This window comes from Gossypium hirsutum, chromosome D07 (assembly GCF_007990345.1).
Source record: "Gossypium hirsutum isolate 1008001.06 chromosome D07, Gossypium_hirsutum_v2.1, whole genome shotgun sequence".
NCBI lineage: Eukaryota > Viridiplantae > Streptophyta > Magnoliopsida > Malvales > Malvaceae > Gossypium > Gossypium hirsutum.
The window spans coordinates 27,224,038-27,242,895 of NC_053443.1; the positions used below are offsets into that span (position 1 = coordinate 27,224,038).

General features: G+C 33.6%; 1 non-coding gene across 1 annotated transcript; it reads left to right on the plus strand.

The window, feature by feature from the left end:
* Window positions 1–1,917: 1,917 nt before the first annotated feature.
* LOC121219673 (small nucleolar RNA R71) lies at window positions 1,918–2,024 on the plus strand. The gene has a single exon (XR_005916563.1). It is a non-coding gene; the product is annotated as a small nucleolar RNA R71 (small nucleolar RNA).
* The last annotated feature ends 16,834 nt before the right edge of the window (window positions 2,025–18,858 follow it).

An 18,858-nucleotide genomic window follows, 5' to 3' on the forward strand; every position in this document is an offset into this window, starting at 1 on the left:
CTTAAATGTGTCAAATTCAAAATGAGTTACCTCGACTGTACCATATGAGAAGACATTCAGTACCATAAAGGGATTTGATCCGTTTGCATCAAGCTCTGAAGTGGTAATTCAAGGATCCCTTTTATCTAGAAGTACCTTGTCTCCAACCTTAAATTGTTTTGTTCCATCCACATGCTTATCATGGTGTCTCCTTAACTCTTTATCATGCTTTTTCGGTTTCTCCTTAACATGTGTTCGCCATTCATCTAGTTCATCGATTTGCAACTTTCGTTCATCATGAGTCGTTCTGTTTCTGTCTCATGGACTAGAACATGGCTCCATCACGTTTTTTTGAAGGGTTTCGTACAAAGAAGTTTGAGCCACATGGTTACTCATATTAACAGAACTTGTAAAATCATCTCGATCATTAGATGTCTTAACAGAATCACGAGCTTGGAGAGTAATCGTTTCGTCACTTACATGAAGTGCTAACTCACCTGTACCAACATCAATAATAGTTCTAGCAGTTGCTAAAAAGGGTTTTCCTAAAATTAAAGGTACTTCATTACCCTCATCCGTGTCTAAAACAACAAAATCAACTAGGAATATGAATTTATCCATTTTTACAAGAACATCTTCAATAATACCCATAGGAAATCTAATGGTTCTATCTGCTAATTGAATACTCATCCTAGTTTGTTTGGGTTTCCCAAGGCCTAATTGCTTAAACATTTTGTAAGGCATGACATTAATACTAGCCCCTAAATCAGTTAAAGCATTATTAATATTCAAACTACCAATTAAATAAGGAATAGTAAAACTCCTTGGATCTTTCAATTTGTTGGGTAGTTTATTTTGCAATATGGCCGAGCAAAATGCATTTTGTTCTGCATGCGACGAATCATCTAACTTCCTTTTGTTCACCAAAAGCTCATTTAAAAATTTAATGGAATCGGGCATCTGCGAAAGAGCTTCAATAAACGGTAAGTTAATATGTAATTTTTCAGAAGTTTAAGAAATTTACCAAATTGTTCGTTGGTGTGGTCTCTCTTCGTCGCATTAGGATATGACACTCAAGGTTTATATTCTTTACCAACCAATTTTTGCTCATTCTGGCTTACCTCAACCTTACCGTTACTTACCACACTTTCTTGCCTCGGTTCTCATTCAGATTCAACTAACCCTTCTTTATCTTGAACAATAATTGCATGAAGTTGCTCTCTTGGGTTAGTTTTGGTATTGCTAGGCAAGCTACCTTGTAGTCTTTCTGAAATTAGCTTAGCAAGCTGACCTATTTGGTTCTCGAGCCCTTGAATTGACGGTTGCTGATTTTTAAGTACTGCTTAAGTGTTTTGAAAACGGGTTTCTGACACTGAGATAAACTTCGTTAACATCTCCTCAAGATTCAACTTCTTCTCTTGCTGGTAATGTTGTTGTTGGAAGCCTGAAGGGGGTTGTGCTATTTGATTTCCTAGACCACCCCAAGAGAAATTGGGATGATTCCTCCAACCTGCATTATAGGTGTTACTGTAAGGATTATTTCGAGGCCTAGAATTATTACCCATATAGTTGATTTGTTCGTTCCCTGTGCTAGGGCCGTAGGGTAAATATTTTGGATTGTTCATTCCTCTTCCATTTGTATCGCACTGCATCACCAGATGTACCTGGTAGAAACATAGAAACCATCAATTTTCTTATTTAAAAGTTCTACCTGATTCGATAACATGGTGACCACATTTAAGTTAAAAACATTGGCTGCTTATCGACATTGTCCTCATGACTTGCCACTGATAATTATTCAGTGCCGTCTCCTCTATAAAGTCATACGCCGCTTCAGGTATTTTATTGTTTAGAGTACCACCGACTGCTGCATCTGTTAGCTGTCTAGTTAAGGGATTCAAATCGTTGTAGAAGGTTTGAACTTGTAGCCATAAAGATAATCCATGGTGAGCGCACTGTCTCAATAAGTCCTTATACCTCTCCTATACATCATATAGGGTTTCTAAGTCGATGTGAACGAAGGAAGAGATATCATTCCTCAACTTGGCCATCTTAGCCAGTGGGAAGTACTTCAATAGGAATTTCTCAGTCATTTGATCCCATGTAGTGATAAAATCTCGTGGTAAAGAATTCAACCACTGTTTAGCTTTGTATCTCAACGAGAAGGGAAAAAATCGTAGGCGAATGACATCGTCAGAAGTGCCATTTATCTTAAAAGTATCACAGACTTCCAGAAAATTAGCCAAATGAGTATTTGGATCTTCGTCTTGCAAACCATCGAACTGAACAAATTGTTGTACCATCTGAATAGTGTTCGGCATTATTTCAAAATTATTTACAACAATAGTGGTCTCAAAATACTTGATTCAGCCCCAGTTAAAGTGGACTTGGCATAATCGTACATAGTACGAGGAGCAGGATTTGGATTTGTAGGATTTGCAGCAACCGCAGAAGGTAACTGATTATTCTGATTATCACCCATCTCCTCATTAATAAGAATGTCCTCTTGCTCGTCTATTATACTCTTTCGACTCAGCTTTGTTTCTCTACGATTCCTACGAGCTGGACTTTCAATTTCGCTGTCAAATAATAATGGTCCCAATGGTTTCTTCTAGTCATAAACTAAAGGAACCTACTAGAAGCAAATAAAAGAAAAATTATAAAACAAAAATAAAAATAAAAATAAAAATAAAAATAAGAATAAATGGCTAAATTAGTAAAAAATTAAGTGTTCCTAGTATTTTAGTCCCCGAAAACGACGCCAAAAACTTGATGGTCACTAAACTAACTATAATTATGGCAAAGGCAAGCACATCTATCGAACAATAGTATAGCTATGGTGAGTAGGGAATATCGTATCCACAAGGACTAAAAGTACTAGTAATTACTGTTTTTTCTATTATTTAGCCAATAAATTTAAGTGATTGTTTTTATCTAAATTTGTTAATCTAATTTAACTACGAACGCAACAGATAATGAAATAGGAAAATAATCGAAGATAACCAATGAGATAGACAATACCCAGGAAAGAATTCACTTATTACGATGAATCTGAATTAAACGATTTATTCACTTGTGTCTTGATCCGTAAAGATCCCTAAATTATGTTAATATCTCTTTCGAGAGTAAGAACAACTGACTCTAGGTTGATTAATTGAAATCTCTTTCTAATTAAAACCCCTATTTTCGCATTAACTCAATCTATGAATTCCCCTATTAGATTTGACTCTAATCTGGTAGATTTATGTTGTCCTATTTCTAGGATTGCATGCAACTCCATTCAACTATACTAGATCTACCCTTAAACAGGGACTTTTACTCCACGGAAATAAGCACATTAAACTTGAATTAATATCTCAGAGATATTAACACAAGAAATAAGCATACATAATTGAGAACAAGAATCAAGTATTTATTGCGTAAATTAGAAATCAAATAATACGATTCATGAAAGGTTTCATCTTCTCTAGGTGTCTAGGGAATTTAGTTCATAATCCTGAATAGAAACATATCAATGTTAGGATAACAAAGAGACATAAAGAAACTCAATAAAACTTTGAAGGAAATTTAATGGAGATCTTCGATCTTGAAGGAGATCCGTTTCCGAGTTGATTCTGATGGCGTTCTTTGAGTCTTTTCTTCAATCTTTTCTTTGTGCGCCCTTAGGTCTTCTTCTAATTGGTATTTATAGACTTTAGAATGTTTAGAAAACCTAAAAATTAGGTTTTTTCGTGTATTTGGGAAGTAGGGGGCAATATCGACACGGTCTGGCACATGGGTGTGTGGCCAGCCCGTGTAACTCGCATGAGCGTGTGGTCAGCCCGTATGGAAATGCCCAGACCGTGTGGATCTTGGAAACAACTCTATTTGTGTGATTTCGGCTCTTTTTTCGCTCTCTTTGCTCCCAAATGCTCTCCTAAGTATAGAAACATGAATTTAAAGGATTAGGAGCATCAAATTCACTAATTTACATAATTAATCATCCAAAAATACATTAAGAATGAGATTAAAATATGTTACTTTTACAGCTTATCATCTATATTCTGAATGATGTGTCAGCCAAGTCTTCTTGTAAGACACCATATGAACTGCGACATGGAAAGAAACCCGATCTAAATCACTTTAGAATATAGGGTTTTCTAGCACATGTTTTGGATAAGGATGCAAAGAAGTTAGATGCATGGATAGAATTACGTATGTTTGTAGGATATCAAGAAGGAACAAAAAGATGATTATTCTACAATCCGAAAGATAATACGATTAAATTTTCTACTCATGCTACTTTCCTCGAGGAAAGCTACATGGATAACTTTAAGTCTTGAAGTAAAGTGGTACTTGAGAAACATTCAGGAGTGGTAGAACAATCACCAAGTTCAATTCTTGAGAAAGTTGTAGAAAAACCTACAAATGATCAATAGTATAGGGGAATCCATCGTAGTGGGAGAGTTTATAAGAAACTAGACTTCTTCATCTATGATGCTAGTATTTATGATACGGAAGCTAATCATGAGGATGATGATCCACTACTTATGAGGAGGCTATGCAGAACGTTTATTCCAAGCTCTAGAAACAAGCCATGGATGCCGAGATGGATTCTATGAAATCTAATGTAGTGTGAGAACTTGTAGACTTACCAGCTGGGATTAAACCTATAGGGTGTAAATGGATCTACAAGAAGAACATAAATGCAAAAGGGAAAGTGGAAACACACATAGCTAGACTTGTAGGGAAATACTACACATAGAAAGAATACATAGATTACGATGAGACCTTATCTTTGGTAGCTATGCTCAAGCCTATCTACATATTCTTATCCATTGTCGCTGCTCTCGATTACGAGATTTAACAAACGGATGTCAAGACAGCATTCTTAAATGGCTATCTTGATGAGACCATTTACATGGCTTAACCCACTGACTATGTTGTCAAATGAAAGGAGCAGAAATTTTACAAACTGTTAAGATCCATTATTTATGGACTTAAGCAGGCGTCTCACTCATGGAATACAAGATTTGATCAAATGATCAAGACTTTTGGATTTGAGCAAAACGCTTATGAACCTTGTGTTTATAAGTGTATAAAGGAAGAAAATGTGGTCTTCTTTATTTTGTATGTCGATGATATTCTATTTATCGTAAATGATGTAAGAGAATTTCATCTGTTAAACTGTGGTTTGCTCAACAGTTAGCATGAAGGACTTGGGTGAAGCTAGTTATGTTCTTGGATTTCAAATCCTTAGGGATCGAAAGAATAAAATGACGACACTATCTCAAGCTTAATACATCGATAAGGTATTGGAGTGTTTTGCAAAGACCGATGCAAAGCTAAGCATTTAGCCGACTGCATTAGGTTTTCATCTTTCTTTAGATGACTATCCTAAGACAGCGGAAAAAAGAGAGCATATGAGTAAGGTTCCATATGCTTCGGTAGTTGGAAAACTTATGTATGCGATGTTTTGCACATGTCCAAATATCTATTTCACAGTACAAATGGTTAGTCGATATTAGGCGAATCCAGGTCCTAGGCATTGGAAAGTTGTAAAGCATATATTAAGGTATTTAAAAGAACCAGGGATTATATGATTGTGTATTCTAGAGAGGACCTTACTTTAGTTGGGTACATAGACTCAGACTTCCAAACTTGCAAAGATTCGAGGAAATCAACTTTGGGAAATGTATTCGTTCTAGGCTGTGGAGCCATAGTTTGGAGAAGTGTAAAAAAAAATTACACTATTGACTCTACTATGAAGGCGAATTATGTGGTTGCTTCTGAGGTAATAAAAGAAGCAATATGCCTTCGATAGTTTTTAATCGAACTTGAAGTTATTCCTGGTATGGAAAAAGCTATAACACTGTATTGTGATAATAGTACTGCAATAGCAAATACCAAGGAAATGAGAAGTCACAATAGGACAAAACACATTGATTGGAAGTATCACTTGATATGAGAGGTAGTAGCCAAAGGAATTGTAGATGTGACGAAAGTAGCTTTTGAAAATAACCTTGTGGATCCGTTTACTAAGACTCTTGTAACTAGGAGTTTTAACAAATACATCGAGGATATGGGAATGTGAAACATGACACATTTACTTCACCAAGGCAAGTAGGAGATTGTAGGGAAATGTGCCCATGTTGTAGTAAACATGTAACTATTTTCTATTTATTTAAAAGATGAATAAATAACTAAGGTTAATTTCACATTTCATTATTATGTCTTTTGTATTTTTTGTCTTTTATATTTTGCACGAAAAGTGATATTCTGATAAGTAAATATTAGCTCATTGATTGTCTAAAGTTTAAATTGAAGATAAGTGGCATTGCAAAGAATGTTTACATTGCGAGAAAGACAACTTACTTCAGTAGGTAATCTAAATGAGTTCGTAATCTCGTAAGAGAATCAAAGCTTGCATTTGATTAAAATACTGGGAATGATTATTATGTCGTCTACAATTCCAATTAGGGAGATGACTAGTCTTGACTATTGGAGTAGTTGACTCCACGAGTAGAGAAATAGATTTATTTATTGGTAGAATGATACATTGGACTGGACCCAAGATGAATTAATTCTGAATCCATTTGTGAATTAATTCATGTGTGACGTTCATGGTGTAATTTACCTAAATCCTTAGTTAGTCACTGACCATGCGTATGCAACTCATATGCTTTGATATAAGTGGAGGCTTGTGCTCTAAAGATGATTGAGCGTATAGCCGGTATGTTGGGTATATGACTTGTGTATAGCATGAATTTACTAGCAAAAGTGAAATTCATACCTCAATTAAAGAGTTAATGATATCTTTTCATTGGCATTGTGTGGATTGATAAATATGGAATGTGGCCATGGGTTTCTTGTTCTCGAACGAGAAATTTATCATATTCATTTGTTGACAGTGATCATATTAATCATTAAGAAGACACAATGGTGGCAATAAGATAAAATATAATTGTATTTAGTGAACAGATTTAACTCAAAGGAATCAAAGATATCATATGAGGGTAACATACACATGATGAGGTCATTGGATAAAGCAATTGGATTAATTGCTTTCGTAAATAGTATACAAAAAAGAGTTATCAATCATGATACTTTTTGTAGACTGACTGCATGATTAAGTAATTGTGAATTATCGAAATGATGCTTTTGGACATAATTGAAATTACTAGGGCCTAATTATATATGTCTAATTGGTCCCTCCGCTAGCTCAAAAAAAGTTTGATTGGGTTGCATTTGAATTAGAAGAAAATTCTATGACTTTGAGAATAATTTAATTGAGTCGATTTATTCGATGTGGAATTAAATTAGGTGGTCGTGAGAATTGTTCAACTAGAGAATTTGACTATAGAATTTTCTTGAAAAATTAATTTGGAAAATCTAAGTGATTTTTGGAAAAATTTATTTAGATAAAGTAAAATTTAATTAATCAAATCAATTAAAATTAATATGATATTTTTGGAAGTTAATTTTCAAGTCAGACAATTGGCCCAATGGGTAATTGAACTTGAAAATTAGACCTTAGATTGTAAATTAGGCCCTTAAGCGCAAAATCGAAACGAAGACCCAAAAATTGGTCAAATTGGGCCTGGTATGTGAAATCGGGCCGATAGTCCAACCGATGGCTAGACTGGACCAGTTGGGTCGTCATTGACCCTAATCGAACCGACAACAGTCGAATCAGCTTGGGGTGACGTAAGGGTGTCGCACCTGCATCATTGGACATGACAATGCCGATGGCTGCAACGACAGTGTCCCTGATGGCTTGCGACAATTGGTTGTCAGTAGTTGAGTAGTGGAAGAGTTATGCTCCTACTAGAACTCTACGAGAGAATTTGATTTTAGATTAACTATTCCAAAAATAATATTATTTTAATAGTTTAATATTAAATTAAATTCAATACTTATTTTCAAATTATTTTATTAATTTAATATTAAAGTGATTATCTTAATATTTAATTTAATTTAATGGTTATCTTGTAGATAAAATTGTATTATTTTAATAAAATTTAATATTAAATTTAATCTAATAATTATCTTGATAAATATTATATTAATTTAATATTAAAGTAATTAAGTTTAATCGTAGTTGAATTCTCTAAGCTTTCCCTATATAAAGAAAGTCTTGGTTCATTATTTTCACACACTCTAATTCAAGATAAAGTTGTAGAGAGAAAATTCTCTAAAGAGATTATTCTAGAAAATTTCTATAGATATTTTTCTGATTTACAAATTGGCCTAAAAGTTTATAGAAATTACAAAATTATCCTACTGGTAATTTTTTTGAAAATTTTCTGATTGGAAACGAGCCCACACTCAGTAGATGTGAGCTTGAGGATAGCAGAGGAAACTACTTAGTTGAAGCGCTCATCCTAGACGAATCAAAAAGATACAATTTTGATCAAGTGTTTATTTCTTTAGATATCACAACCAAGATCTTATTTTGGAAAAATTTTTAAAACTCTGGTTTTTCCCTAAATTTATTTTCTACTGCATTTTCCAAACCCGTTTGTTCCAACATTCGAATCCTCTTGTATCATAACATCAATATGCCAATGGAAAAACTTTTGAGGCTCACCAAATTATCAGATTTCCAACCCAATAAAAGTCCCCCTCCACTACCAAAAGCGGTAACCTCAATACCATATTGAAATCCACATAATCTTCTCACTTTCTCAATTCGGTGTGACACATGTTTAGCTCAGACGAGTAACATGATGTGTCATTATAAAGGTTTAGCCCAGCCAGGTATCTTGGCATGTTTATATATTAGGTTGGATGATCAAATAGTATGGTGTAGATACCTATGTATCTAAGTCCATTTAGTAGGGTTCACCGGGTAAGACAATTTAAATGCTTTAAGAGATTGAAATGAGATGAAATGAACTTGACTTTCAAATGGTAAGTTTTTGAATGAATAGTGAAAAAAACATTTATTTTAGTAATGCCATTGATATGTATGTGAATGTAAAATCCCTTGGCTGAGTATGAATTTCAAATTGTTACCAAACGTGACTTGAATTGGCATATTGAGCTCTTGTGGTATCATACGTTTTCAATTTTGAGCAAATGCTTATAATATTAATGATTTTGATTACCATGTCTAGCCAAATGTTGTGACAAACTTATTAACATAGAAATGTTGGTAAAATAAGGTAAGTTTTGTTTAATGCCTATGAACTTACTAAGCATCCTATATGCTTACCTTGTTTGTTTTCCCTTTTCCTTGTAGATTATCACCTTGTGAAACACGTTAAGCCAGATCATCTCGAAGCTCACACTATCACTAAATCAGTAATTATACGATCATTTTGAGTCTAGGGTAGTGGCATGCATATAAGTGATGTGTTCATGTGCATAGATGCTTATAACTAAAGTGAAATGGTATAATTCAATGTGTTATAACAATTTTAAGTTGAAGTATACATTAATATGGTATGTATGATGATTTTGCTTAAGTTCTGCATTTGGTATGTGATTTGTTTCGACCTATTTTAGGATCACATAGGTATTATGTGCAAATTTGAAAGTAATGAAGTAAAAGATATATTTTGGTAGAGTTGACATAAGTGAGGTTTATATTTGAATGTATGAAATCCCATGGTTTGGTTTTGAATAGGTTGAGATCATGATAAATTTGTATTAGTTTTGGAATTGGTTTGGTGACTAGTTGACATGAAATGGCATGAATATCTTTTGATGATGATGGTATAAGATGGTTTGAATCAAATAGGTTGGTGTATATGCTTTGATTTAGGACCAAATGGTTCTTTTTTTCCAAAAAACAAGGGCCACGTCTCGACGACCAATATTCCTTGTCGCAATGTCGATCGATAGTAAGTGACGTCGCAACATCAAGTGGCTTGAGGTCGTGACATGACATACTGTTTTGGCAACGTCATGATGTGGAAAAGATGGCGTCATGAAGTTGGCTGTAAACTTCTAAAACTCTGCAATTTGGTCATGTTTTGTGCTTGGGATGGCAATAGAACTTTCGTAAGTTTGTATAAAACCTGAAAATGATTGTTTAACATAATTTGAATATGATTAACACTTGATTACATGTAGAAATGTTTGTTTGTTGTCTAAGTGACACGTGGTTGCTTTGATAACAAATTTAGCATTCCGTAACTCGAACCCGACAATCGAGTCGGGTGAGGAGTATTAATATAAAAGAATAATAAAAATCATACGTTTTTTTGGATAAAAACAAACCTATAAAATAATACACATGCAGAATTGTATAAGTACTATAAAAAAGCCAAATAATAGTAAATTTATCAAACATCATATAATAAGTGAATTATAAAATAATACTGAAAATATGACATTTTTTGGTGAATGAAGCAAAAACTATCATATAATATTAAATTTTGATTTTTTCCATTTATTCTTAAAATAAATATTTAATTATTTTTATATTATTAGTTCTACAATTATTTTTGATTTAATTAAAAATTGAATCTATATTAAATTATACTTATTATTTAGATTAATTATCACTTAATTAATATTACAGTCATTTAACATTTAAAATTAAGCTTTAACACTATAAATATATGCATTAGTAAGGTATTTCCATTAAATAACATTTAAGTAGCATTAATAAATATTCTTATTAAAATAATTATTTTAATTTCATATTTAAAATTTGATAATAGAAACATTATTAATAAGATAATTATAATTATTTTCCATAACAAAATTATAGTTATATTAATTGATTTTATGCTTATTTTTCCATAATACTAAAAAGATAGTTTAACAATTTTATTCATAAAAATATTAATAGAATAATTATAATTATTTTTCATTTTAGATTATATTTATTAATTTTATATATTTAAAAATTGAAAAATAGTAGCTAACACAAAATACTAATTATTAATTGATTTTTTTTATCTATTGAATTGAATGAACTTATTTGCCAAGTTAAAATTTGTATTAGTTCCAACTGATTTTATTAGTATTTATAAATAGAAATAATTTTTAATTTAATTATAAAACATATTATTTAATGTAAAACATGTTTATTTTTTAGTTTCACCATATATATAATGAAAAAAAAATACATTATATGTACAATTAGATTACCAATATTAATATTATATTTTTTAATGCTAATCTTATTCATTCAATTTCTAGGAATTATAAAAAAAATTATTTTAACACGATTTAATTTTTATCATATTAAAAATAAAATAAGATTTATAGGTAAAAGCTATATTTAATTAAAAAAGTTTGAATTTTATTATTTTTAAATTATCTAATTATATTAAATGATTTTTTAGATTTAATTTTTTATTAATTTAGTTAATTAATATTGCTTTTTAATTATCATATAATAATTATTAATATACTGATAACTTACTTTTAATGATAATTTAATAATATAATTAATAATAAAAAGATACTTTCACTAGTTCAAAAGTTTCTCCTAACTCCTGCTTTTTATTGATTATAAATATATATTTGAACTTAAAACTTATATTCTATAGATAAAAAAGAGAAAAAAAAGAAACAAAAAGAAATTAGTAAATTATGAAAGTAATATACATATATTTATATTTAATTTTGAATATTTAAATAATTAAATTATGAATATATATTGGAATTTAAGACTTATATTCTAAGGATAAAAAAGAGAAAAAAAGTAAAGAAAAGGAAATTGCATTAGCTATAAATATATTATACAATTTTTTACTTTTGAATATTTTCAAACAAAATTAATTGAATTTTTTTACTGTGAAGTGGCATGCATTTATTACTAAAAAAATTGTCAAACAATAAAAATAATTGTGATCCTCGGTCATCTAATTAAATCAGAACTAAACAACCTTTCTCTCCTCTCACAACCCACACCACATGCCATATATCACTTCAAATGCCCAAAATCGTATTGAGTCACTCCTATTTGAAGCAATCTGATCCTGCTAGCTATAATCGAATCTTCTAGCGTCCTCCATCATCGTATCGATGGACCTCAACTGACCTGAAGAGTGGATTGTCCCTCTTCCACCAGTCACTGAATCACTGTCGGGTCGTCCTCCACCCACCAGACATCACGTTTTCAGCAAAACCCCTCTTTGGCCAATAGGTGAGCAACTCGATTGCCCCTTTCTTGATATGCTGAAATTTACATCTTTTAAAACCCAACACAATCTATTTTTGCTTACCACATGTGGTTACTAATTTCTGATCGATCAATGCATGCTGCTCGAAGCTTCGTTATAACCACCAAGGATTCCCCCTCAAATTCTATTGCCAAAAATCCCAACTCTTGTGTGAATCTGAAATCCTGGGTACCAGCCAACGCCTTTGCCACCGACGCATTCGATACATATCTATTCCATGGGTAAACTGCTCCTATTATCAGACCAGTGCTATTTCTAATGATAATCCCTGTACTCGCTGCTTGCAACTCGTAGAAACCTACATCAAAATTTACTCTGAAAAAAGGCTTTAAAGGAGACTGCCACGCCACCGTCTCCTCTGCTGCTCGTTCAACTCTTTCCCCAATCAATAGTTCCAACTCACGAATGTATCCTGAAATGAAGGTAACAATTTCAGTCTTAGATTGTTGCTTTCCTTCATTAACTAGTTTATTTCTTAAAAACCAAATTGCCCAGATCACGATTATGACTATTAATTTTTTGCTAATTACTGCTCCCAAAAAATAATTATCGAGCCTAATTAACAATAAAGTCCTTGTTTTGATTCCCCCTCCAGTTAATTCCAAGATCCTGCCAAACCTGTAGGGCAAGTGGACAATCACGGCTTGCATGTCTATTGGTTTCAAAGTCTTGACCACATCTGGGGCAAACTACATCCGTTCGAATTGTTCTTTGATATAGATTGGAATTTGTAGGCACATAATTTATAAATTTCCATACTATAATTTTCATTTTTTTCCAGTTATTCTATCTTCCATAATTGCTAGTATTACTCCTAGTTTCTTGATTATGGAACTGTAACTATCCTCCTAAGTCTTGGGAAATCCCCTAAGCAGGACCTTATACCCATTTCATAACGTGTACTCACCGAAGCTCTCAAGACACCATCTCAGTTTGTTCGTAACTCCCTTCTACACCAGTTGTATACTGAGGATTCTTCTTGCCTCTTGGTAATCAAACATTGATAGCACCATATCTTCCTTCCATGTCTGACTCTGTTCATCAATTAAATCTACCACCTTTACTATTCTATTAACCCGAGGTGAACTCAATTTGCAAGGTCTATCACCCGACAGCCAAGGCATATCCCACATTGAAATTGAACTCTCGTCGTTGACCAACCAACTACATCCCTTCATTAGAAGTCCCTTCACAGCCCATATGCTCCTCCATACTACAGAAGGTTCACTCGCTAACTCAACTTCTAAGAAATCATTATTCACATAGTATTTTTCTTTTAGTACTCATGTTACCAACGAAGACGAATTACACACTAATTTCCATCCCTTCTTGGCCAAAACCGCTATGTTAAATTTTTCCAGATTGCAAAATCCCATACCCCGACCTCCTTTAAATCGCAAAGATCCCCCCACAAACACCAATGAATACCACGTTGTGATTGAGATTTCTACCACTAATATCTACACATAATCGATTCTAATTCCTTGCAAAACAATCTCAGTAATAAAAAACATTACATTATATATAAAAATCGCTTTCCCACCATGTGATAAACATCAATTACACCAAACATTAATCCTTTCCCAAACCCAATCCTTTATACTTTGAAAGGCTATATTCTTGTTTCTTCCTACCCCAATCGACATCCTCAAATATTTCTCCAGATCCATCGAGTTTTAAACCGCTAATGTCCCTACCATCATCTCACGAGTTTCCTCCTCTACGTTTGAGCTAAAGCAAATATGGGATTTGTTAAATTCACCATTTGCCCCTAACATTCCTCATACTCCTTCAAAATATTCTTCACATACTTCGCCCCGAGTGACATTGCTTGTAACACCCCAAACTCGATCTTTAGGGAGGACCCAGTATTGGTGCATCACTACCTTAAAATCTTTTCCTTTAAACTTGTACAGGCGTGGTCTTCATAAAAATACAATTCAAATATATATGAGTTGTAAATCCTTTGCTAAATTAAAGATAAATAATGTTATACATTTCCAAGGAAAATGAAAAACATAGAAGCTCTTAAAAACCATATTTGGTGTAAACCAATATTTAACTAAAGTATCGTATTAATTAAATAAAAATTCATCATTCAAGGTAAATAATTTGATACTTTTCAAAAACATAATCAATTCACTAAGGTTTCATTGAATTAACGATTTTAAAAGAATAGTTTTAAAATACAAAATTCATTCTTCGAAATGAAACCATCTTGACACCACCCCCATGCCATGCATAATACAAAATACTTAGAAATCTCACGAAATAAATGTCATCTGGCGTAGTCTTTGAAAAGTCCATTACTTTGTCAGCGTACCTAAGAAGGAAAGGTAACTAAATAAGTTCAAAGAACTCAGTGAGTTCCAGAACAAACATCATAATAGCTATGTATAATACAAATAAACCTTTCCAACTTAGCAAGTCATACAGTTCGCTCGTTGGAGATTACCATACACAAATAGACTTTACTACAAAAACTATTCCTTTGATGCATGCACTATGCCCATACAACTATGCGGACAACCTTCTTCGTGCTAGCCACACCTAAGTCAATGATCGACCATTAGAATTCATTTCATTCGTTTCATCATGATTTGCCAATCTGGTTCGTAATAACTTTTGCACTATCAGAGGCTATATGATCCCTTTTCATGTATTGTGATATTCCCATTCAATGCTCATTTCACTAAAGGCATCGCCATGATTTCATTTTCATAACTCAGTTCATATTGTTCATTCTAGAAATAATGGATGGTGGCTTAAACACAAAGAAAGACCCTTACTCCATTTACACAGACAACTAACTCAAAATTATAACCATGAACCTTTGTTACTCATACACAAACATATTGTCTTATAGGATAAAAGTGTTTATCTCAACTAAACATAAACGAGAACATTATACACATACATGGAAGCAAGAAGAAGCTCACCAAAAATTACAAGAATGTTCAAAAAACAAGACCTTTGACCTTTTCATGGGAGCCCTCAGGATTATCATGAGCTATAGTATAAATAGTTAAACTTATCAATTCCTTGCACCAAAAAACTAAACAAGTTCACAAGAACATGAATTAAAAAACCCATAATATGAAAGTTTCCTCCCTTACCCCTAAAACTGACCCTGAAGCATGAAACCCTAAGGCCCTGTAAGTAAATATGAAAATAACCTAAGTTTCATCAATATTTACCAAGTACTAAGTGATGATGGAGTTGGCTGAGTACAGCGAACCCAAAATCTTCAAGCAAGTTTGAGGTCTAGGATTTTCCGAGAGAAAATTTCAGAAAAAGTTTGGGAAGAAAATATGGTTTCCAAAACTTGCATTATACAAATATAACAAGAAGGAAAAACTTAGTGGATAAGTCTAATTTCCCTCCAAACCCCTCGTCCCTTGTGACTAAGCACTTCTCTCTCTTCATAAATGCGGGGCTAACAAGTTACAGAAACTTAGTCTTATATTAACCAAATTCTTGTTCGTCTAATGGGATTGATCAACTAGTATAATAAAATAATAATAAAGCATACGTTCCTTTTCAAATTAAGGTATTAACATTAATAGCTTAACGTTTTGTCTAATAGTTGGGGTGGCATATACTCTTCAGAAGAGTCCGCCAAACCACCAAGCTCGCCTAATATAGACTTCGCTTGAAGGTCCAACCATAGACTCATATACTTAGTCAAGCTTAATACCTACATACTCATAACCTACTCTATATGCCTTACTTTTATAAACAATATTCGAACACTAGGGCTTTGCTAGACGGGATGTTACAACTCTCTCCCACTTAGAAAATTTCGTTCGCAAATTCATACCTGAAAATAACTGAGGGTACTGATCTTTCATTAAGCTCTCTCTTTCCCAAGTAGCTTATTCAGTGCTATGATTCCTCCACAACACTTTAACCAAGGGAATTCTTTTATTATGAACTCCTTAACTTATCTGGCTAGAATACAGATGGGTTTTTCCTTGTGAGACAGGTTCAGTTCAACCTCAAGTTCTTCAATCTGTATCATATGATTAGGGTTGGAATTATATCTTCTTAACATTGATACATGGAATACATTGTGGATCTTTGACAACTCAAGAGGCAAGGCTAATTTGTACGCCATTGGTCCAACCTTCTCCAAAACCTTATACGACCCTACAAACCTCAGACTCAATTTTTCTTTTTGGCCAAACTAGATAATCTTTTTCCATGTAAAGACCTTCAAAAATACTTTATTCCCTACCTCGAAAGAGATTTCTTTCCTTTTCATATCTACATCTAATTTTGTCAGTCCTATGGAGCTTTTAAGTGACTACAGATAATTATAACTTTCTTTTCCGTTTCACGTACCAAGTTTAGACCCATTATCTTTCTTTCGGTCAATTTCATCCAACAGGTAGGTGTCCTACCTTCTTCCATACAAGGCTTAACGGAGACATCTTCAGGTTGGCGTGTTAACTATTAATATAGGTGAATTCGAACAAAGGGACATACTTCTCCCAATTTATTCCAAAATAAATTACACAATAACACATTATATACTATAAGACCTAAATAACTCTCTTTGATTGGCCATCATTTTGAAGGTGAACTGCAGTGCTGCACCTTGTCCCAATTTTTGCTTGGTTCCCAACGATTACTATAACGGTTGCTAGAACCTTGATGTAAACCTCAAATCTCTATTTGAAATTATAGCGAAGGTACCCCATACAGGGGGTACTATATCAGTAATATACAATTCAACTAAATTTTCAAAGGAATAAGTGGTATTCATTAGAAGAAAATGAGCTGACTTGGTAAGCCGATCAATTACCACCTTTACAACATTATTCTTGGACGGGCTGAGGGGTAACTCCGAAAAAAAAATCTATGTTGATCCTATCCCATTTCTATTTGGGAATTTCCAAAGGATATAGCTTTTTAGAAGGAACTTGATGTTCTGCCTTAACCTTCTGGCACGTTAGACAAGTTGAGACATACTTGGAAACTTCCTTTTTTTTTATATCCAACCACCAATAAGAGTCCTTCGAATCTTTGTACATGTTGATGCTACCAGGGTGGAGTGAAAAAGGTCCCCGATGAGATTCCGTCAACAAGTCTCTTATCAGCCCATTTCTCACTGATACAAACACTCTGTTCTTGAACCTGAGCTCGCCATCCCTACCTATATTGAAGTTCATTTCTTTTCCATATAACATCCTTCATTTATTCTTCTAACATTAGAGAGAGATGGGTTGGTTTTACAACTAGCTCCGCCAACAGGGCTCCACTATTAGACATGGTCACCTTAGCTTGAAGGGACATCAAGATCACTAGTCTTTTTGCTCAAAGCATCTGCCACAACATTTACTTTCCCTAGGTGATACTTAATGGTCATATCATAGTCCTTCAACAGTTCCAGCCATCTTCTTTGGCATAGATTCAAATCCTTCTGGGTCATCAAGTACTTTAGACTTTTGTGATAAAAAATATGTGACATCTTTCCCCATACAAATAATGTCTCCAGAGTTTCAATGCCAAGACTAGTCTACTAACTCCAGATCATGCGTAGGGTAATTCTTTTTGTGAGGTTTCAGTTGGTGTGATGTATAAGCTATGACCTTTCCTTTCTAATAAGGACACATCCTAACCCATTCAGAGAGGCATCAATATAAATTGTGTACTCAACACCAGGCTTTGACTGTTCTAACACCAGAGCATCAATAATGAATGTTTTCAATTCCTCTAAGCTTTGCTAGCATTCATAATGCCATAAAATTTTTTCCTTCTTTCTCAACAACTTGGTAAGAGACGATGCTATTATCGAGAAACCCTTCACAAACCTCTTGTAGTATCCAGCCAACCCTAAGAAGCTGTGGACTTCAAAAACATTCTTGGGTGAGTTCCATTCCAGGACTGCCTTTACCTTAGAAGGGTCTACCATAATACCATTCGTCGAGATAACATGTCCCGAAAAGTGCAACTCTTTTAGTCAAAGCTCACATTTGTTAAACTTTGCATATAACTGATGTTCAATTGCATATAACCCTTTCATTCGTAGAATAAACCAGTATATCATTAATAGAGACTACAAAAAATTGATCTGAGTAAGTCTGGAACACCCTTTTCATTAAGTCCATGAATACTACTGGCGCGTTCGTCAACTCAAATGACATCACCAAAAACTCACAGTGACCATATCTTGACCGGAAGGCTGTCTTTGGCACATCATCATCCTTGATTCTTATTTAGTAATATCCTGACCTAAAGTGATCTTGGAGAAAATTAGGCCCCGCTTAATTGATCAAACAAGTCTTCAATCCTGGGTATAGGGTACTTGTTCTTTATCATGACGATGTTTAACTACTAGTAATCTATACACAGATGCATAAATCCATCCTTCTTCTTAACAAAAAAAATTGGCACACCCCAAGGTGACACACTAAGCCTGATAAAATCCTTACTCAACAAGTTTTGCAATTATTCCTTTAATCCCTCAAGCTCCAATGACGCCATCGTGTAAGACGTGCACGATATAGGGGTTGTCCCTAGTTCCAATTCTATAAAAATTCCATCTCCCTCTTAGGAGGCATTCCAAGATGTTCTTCAGGAAACACATCCAATAATTCTCTTACTACAGGTACTTGATTGATCGCACTTTGGGATTCGGGTATATCCATGATATACGATAAATATGTATCTGTGCCCTGAACAATCATCTTTTTGGCAGATACCACAAAAATAATCCTATTTACCAAATCTGACTGTTCACCAAAAAGTA